Raw genomic sequence first — 6555 nt, 5'->3', positions numbered from 1 at the left:
TTGTCCTGTAACAATTTGCCATATTTGCAGTTGGACATATGGATCTTGGATCAGCCTCTTCCGTCATCTATGGATTCACTGATGACTTCCCAGTTTACTGGAAGACTGCCATCCTTGCATTGTATCAAGGGATTGCTGCCACCACTGCCACAAGCAAAGGTTATAATTTTGGGTTAAAGATCATAATTGAAGGTTTTAGATCATGGGGGACTGGTGCCTCCTGAGTTGGGGTGCAGGGGCACTTGCCCCACTCAGCGGACAGTCAGCAACTGGTGGGGAATCCCCCTGCAGCTGATCCCACAGGCCAGGGGAGGGTCCCCGCAGTCAATCCCACTGACCCACACTTGGCAGCAGCATGCTGCTGGCACTTCCAAGTCAGCAGGATCAGCCACTGGGGGACTGCTTCTCCTGGCACACTCCCCGACTGGCACTCTCAGAGGGGGCACCAGCGCTCTTGCCTGCTGCCCCTGCCTGGGAATGCTGCTATCAGGGGGTGCACCAGCTCTCTCAGGGGGTGCACGTGCACCCCTGTGCATGCCCTATGCATCGCCACTGTTTTAGATTGATTCTCTTAAATGCAAATAAATGTGCTTCCATAAAAGTGTCTTCCTTTTACTATTTTACGTTTACTTTATTTTCTTAGACTATTCTTTGGACTTCCTTTGATTCTTCCTTTTGACAACATTGAAGGCTAACAACTTCTTACAGTTGTATATTTAAAACACTGAGTTAGGTTTCTTTATTTGAACCCTGCATTATGTTTATAAGTGCTTGGCAGTGTTGCTGAAAAAAAGACCAAATGGCAAGGATCTGTAAGAGCAAACTGGAATGGCCAGTTTTGCCACCAACTGAGAGAGCTTTCAATGGTAGGCCAAGAGGAAATATAGAAGTATATAGAAGTCTGATGATCAACGAGAGGCCTGAGGTCACTTAATTGTTCCTGCAGTTGCAGTCTCTCTCTCGCATTGTCTGTCTCCTTTTATTTGCATTTTTAAAAATCCGTTTCTGTTCTAGGATCAGTTGTTTCAATTAATTTAACAGTAGACACTTCTATTCCCATTGATTTGTAAAGGACTCCCCATTACTAAATAGATCAAGACTTTGACATCAAAATTTGCTCCATATGCTGTATTTCAAAACACATCCCCACTGTTTTACTTCTTTACATATTCTGCTACTTTACTTCTTTACATATTCTCCTACTTTACATATTCTGCCCTCATGCTGTCCTTGTGCATATGGTGTGTGCAAGGTGGGGAGACTGTGCTCACCAAAGGGAGGAATTCTATTTTTCTGGTCTAGAAAAAAAACAGTTTATGGCCATGTCCACATGAGCATGGGTGTTTGTTTCCCCAGGGACAAATAGCAGCAACACATCTTGTGCCACTGCTACTTGTCCCTGGGGAATGTCCATGCCATGTACCCTGTGGTGCATGGGAGGTTGTCCTGGGTGGGGTAGGGGAAGCTGGGGTCAGAACTGGGCTGGCCCCAGCAGCCTTACCTGGGGTCCTGGGGGCCTCCTAGGGCTGCAGCAGCAGTCATCCTGTCACTTGGAGCCTGGCCAGCAGCCGGAGCATGGTGCTGGCCAGCCAGGCTTCTGTTTTGGGTGGCACATGCTGCCCCCATGTATGCTGCTCTGCCTTTTTTTTGTGCTGTTTTTTTTTGATCCCTGGAGATCCCAGGGTCAACCTGCCTCCCCCACCCATTACTTTGCATATGTTGAAGGTGTGGTATTTGGTATGTGGTGCCACATACCACATGGCTGTGCTCATCTGGACGTAGCCTATAAGTACTTTCAAGGGGCTTGATTCTCCATAATTGAAGGGCTGAGGAGCTAGCTGATCTACTTCGGATTTTTCCATCACATGAAACCTTTTTAACCTACGGATGTTATTTTCACACCCTCACACTGTGAAAAACCCTTTTTGTGGAATTCAAGGAACAACTTCAGAAGGGAAGATTTCCTGCAAGCATGAGGGAGCTGTCTTGAGCAGAACTGATTTTGGCAATGGAGAAGATGCAAGAAACCCACACAATGGTTATCCTGTATTCTGCTGATCTTGGAGAATTGAAGAACAATGAACTGTAAGGGAAACCAATGGCTCTTCTTCTCAGGCTTCTTCCTTTATGGAAAAGATAAGGAGAAAGTCCATAAGTTAAGTGAGAGAACTCATTTTCATGTGTATTAATTTTGCTATAGGAGTAAAAGAAGCCCCCAGTGTTAATTCTGTTCTTGTTCAGGCAGCCTCTTGTTCATTCCAGTGAGAATATTTCCGAGTAAGAACCACAAAATGTGGTCTATAGTTATTAGACATAATTAAATCCCAAATCTAATATGGGTTCATCCATTATGTTTAGTTTTCAAACCACTTGCTCCAAACGTTAAAGTAATTTCCTATAGTTTCTGACTAGTGCAAGGTTCCATGTCACAGTTTCCTTTGGAGACCAATTAGTCTTGTTTTTTGATCTTAACTCTAGCCTTCAATATTTTAAGAGGAGGAGGAGCCTAATGACTATTTCTGATTTTTTTTTTTTTGGAGCTAGTGTTTAAATGACCAGTGATTTTCATATTATATATGATCTCATATAATCTGACTACAGAATATATATCACATATACAATATTCTGTAGTGAGATCTTATATAATAGCTACAATTAGAACAGATGTAAAGACAATCTAATTTACATGAAGATTGTGAAGCTACTCCAGATGAATTCAAACTTCAACTGTCCATTTCTGAGAATAGATGGGTAGTGACAACTTTATCCTCATGACCACTGCTGGGTACAGAAAAAGTATATTACTAAATAGTGTTGGAAATAAAACCCACAGATTACTTTTCTAGAATTGGCTGCCTCTTGTATGGTTTACTGTAAGTGAGTCTTAAGCCAGTAAGCAAAAGCATGATGGTAGCTATTACAAATAACTATGCCTGACAGTGTTTGAATCTGAAGTGTTCCTGCAGCCATTTTGTAAAGCTCTTTTTTATTTTTCCTCACAGAAATTTCATTTAATAATGATTGTGGATAATTTTAAAACAGGAAAGGGAGTCTTTTTTAAAAAAAAAAAAACTTAAGTATTTCAACCAGGAAGCATAAATTTCCAGAGATGGCCAGTCATATGGTGAAAAAGGGTCTTGTGAGCAGCTTACAAACAACTGGTAAGGGAAAAATTGTTCTTAAAATGATTCTGGTAATTAGTAATAGTGAAAATTCATTTAAAAATCACATTCTTTTTATGAATAAATTTATTTGTCAAAAGGACTAAATTCACTGTGTATTAATTATTGACAACCAATGAGTCGAAGTCCTGTACTTGTAATGTTCTCTTCTGATGACAGAATTTTCTTTAATAGAAGTAATCTGATTTTAAAGGGGGTTGAGCTCCCACAGCTGCCTATGATGTCAACGTGAATTGACACTGACTTGCAGTTGGACTCTCCATGCTATATTCTCCTTCTAGTGGTAAAACCAAAGTAATTCCTGTGTTGTCTTCCAAAAAATAAAATAAATATAACCACAAAATTCATTCAAACAAGCCATCGACTTTTCCTGGCAATGACTTCAGCGGTATTACAGTAATGTAGTTAGCAGTAGAATTGGGCCTGCAATGTTCTAGCTCTCGTTATCCAGTCTGTTGTGTACCTTTCTTGCATTTTGTATTTTTAACAAGGAATACAAAATTCCTTCCTTGCTATAGATAGTACATTATAATGTATTAATAACTTAACATTATTTACTTTCCTTCAGAAAAATATACCTTTAAACTCAGAATCCCATCAAATTTTTTTTACCACTGTATTCCCTCTATCTGAGGAAAGCTGGCATGTTTTAAACTTAATCTTCATTGTAACAAGAAAAGAGTAAAAGAAAAGGTTAAAACTAGTAAAATAAAAGGTTAAAACAATATATGCCATACACAGATAATAGAAGTGATCTGTGCTTTCTCACTGTATGAAACTTCAAGGTACATATGGGACTCAATATAGAAACATTTCAAATCCAAAAATACCAAGCTATACTACCTGGCTAGAGACTCAGGTGCTGCTTTGATGTCTAGACCATCTTCCATGCCAACCTTTAATTTCTTTTCTGAAATGTCAGTGTCAACTTTTAATTCCTCTTGAGAAGCTTGTTGGCAAAATTTTGGTTTTGCCAGGATGATAGCTACAGCCTCCATCTCTATTGGAGCAGGAGTTACCACCATTACCACCTCAAAATTTCCGTCCTTGACAATATTTCAGGGAAGTAAGCCAGTTTCCTTGATGCCAATTGGCCAGTGCTGAAAAGGCACCATGGGGTTGTGTCTCCTGGCTGGCAGCTATGGGAAGTCCAGCTTTGATGGTTCTGCACTGGATAGTGCAATGGACCAACTATACTTAGAATGGAAAAGTCTGACTTCAACTGACTTTTCCATTCCTAAGAAGGCATATGAAGATTACAAAGCCTTTTCAGGAAAGCTTATTTAGGAGTAGCAAAACTCTTGCTTCAAATTGGGGCTGAGAGAGCTTGCTTAGCCTTGGAAGGAGCACTGTGTGTCATAGGAGAATGTCAAAACTCAAACTGGAGTAGAAAGGATTAAGATGCCTCCTGTCTGCTATTTCTCTCACAAAAGTATAATGAATAGAAATAACAGATATGCGTTAAAAAAAAATCAAAACATCAAAAATAAAAAGACTTTAGTTGCTTGAGACCTCCAGGCTGGCGAGTAGTCCATATGCTATTAGGGCTGTGTGAAACAGCAGCGTTCTACTTCGGCATCCATTTCAAAGTTTCAGTGAAACAGTGTTTTGTTTCGAGTTTTGTTTCATTTCAAAAACACTGTTCCAATTCATTTAATCAAAATGGTTTCGCTGTTTCAATGTTTCTATCCGGCTGGGGAAGGGAACTCATCCCAGCTCAGTTCCCCTCCCCAGTGCTGCAATTGGGCTGGGGTTCCTGAACGCAGAGCTGGGGAGGGGAACTGAGATGGGCTGAGTTCCCTTTCCCCTCCCCAGCCCAACTGAAAACTTTCAAAAACTTTTGAAATGTTTTGACTGCCCTCATTTCATTTCAAGTCTGTTTCGAAGTCCTTTATTTCATTTTGATTTCACTGTTTTGAGCTTGAAATGAGTTGAAACAGTGTCAAAATGAAACAGATGCTGAAATTTCACACAGCCGTATATGCCATGAGGCAGGAGGCATGTCAGATTTCTAGGAAGTATTTCTATGATGTGATAGGGCAAAATCCTGTCTTGGATTGAAGTTCTGTCATGGATGTTGAATGTGAGCATTGAAATTGGCTGAATCTGAAAAAAAGTAAGAATTGTTATTGGAACATCTAAATGCTGTATCAGTTGGGAAAACATTTTAATTGAAAAAGAGTTGGAACACCTGGCTGTAGACAAAATGGGTATGGAAGAAGTGAGTTTTTTAGGCAAAGGATATTTCACGACTTTAGCACGGCTCACATTACTTTATTTGGGCAGAGAAGTAGATCGTTACTCAGAAATGGCCATTTGGTTAATGATAGAATCTGTTAGAGTACTGGTTAAGTCCTGTGAATGATAGTTGTCTGTTAGATGTGTTGTGATTCCATTGAACATAGTGAAGAGCTAGGTTTATGATATACCCACAATAGCTTTAGGACATGAAACAGAAGAATTTTCTCAATGATAGCAGGAGTGAATTGGTATAACTTCCAAAAATCATGTCTGTATAATTTGTGGTGCCAAAGTTGGGGAGAATGATTAAATTAAAGGTCCAGGTGAGGGAGATCCCCTGCCCTCCATCAATGCTGACCTAGTGAAGGAACACCTTGAGATTGGATACCTTCAAGTCAGCCAGCCCTGACAATCTACACCCCAGGGTACTCAAGGAGCTGGCGAGCATCATAGCTCAGCCCCTGGCACAGATCTTTGAAAACTCCTGATGCTCTGGTGTAGTGCCCGATGACTGGAAGAAGGCCAATGTGGTGCCTATCTTCAAGAAAGGGAGGAAAGTGGATCCAACAAACTATAGGCCCATCAGCCTGACTTCTATCCTGCAGAAGATCTTAGAAAAGTTTATTAAAGAGGCCATCCTTAATGGACTGGCCGACGCCAACATCCTGAGGGATAGCCAGCATGGGTTTGTTGCGGGTAGGTCTTGCTTGACCAATCTCATTACCTTCTACAACCAGGTGACCTATCACCTGGACGAGGGAGAAGAGATTGATGTCATATACCTTGACTTCAAAAAAGCCTTCCATCTGGAATCACATGATCACCTCTTGGCAAGACTGGCCAATTATGGCCTTGGGTCCATCACAATTCGCTGGCTGGGAAATTGGTTCCATGGTCAGACCCAGAGGGTAGTAATTGACAGAAGTCAATTATCATGGTGTCCTGCGAACAGTGGGGCCACCCCAAGGCTCTGTTCTTGGACCCATATTGTTCAATATCTTCATTAATGATGTGGACATTGGAGTCAGAAGTGGACTGGCCAAGTTCGCTGATGACATCGAACTTTGGGGGAAAGCATCCACACCAGAAGACAGGTGAATGATCCAGGCTGACCTGGACAGGCTCAGCAAAT

The sequence above is a fragment of the Gavialis gangeticus genome, unplaced genomic scaffold (assembly GCF_001723915.1).
Source record: "Gavialis gangeticus isolate Ggan-Ray unplaced genomic scaffold, GavGan_comp1, whole genome shotgun sequence".
NCBI classification, from domain to species: domain Eukaryota; kingdom Metazoa; phylum Chordata; order Crocodylia; family Gavialidae; genus Gavialis; species Gavialis gangeticus.
Note: the sequence above shows the minus strand (reverse complement) of the source record.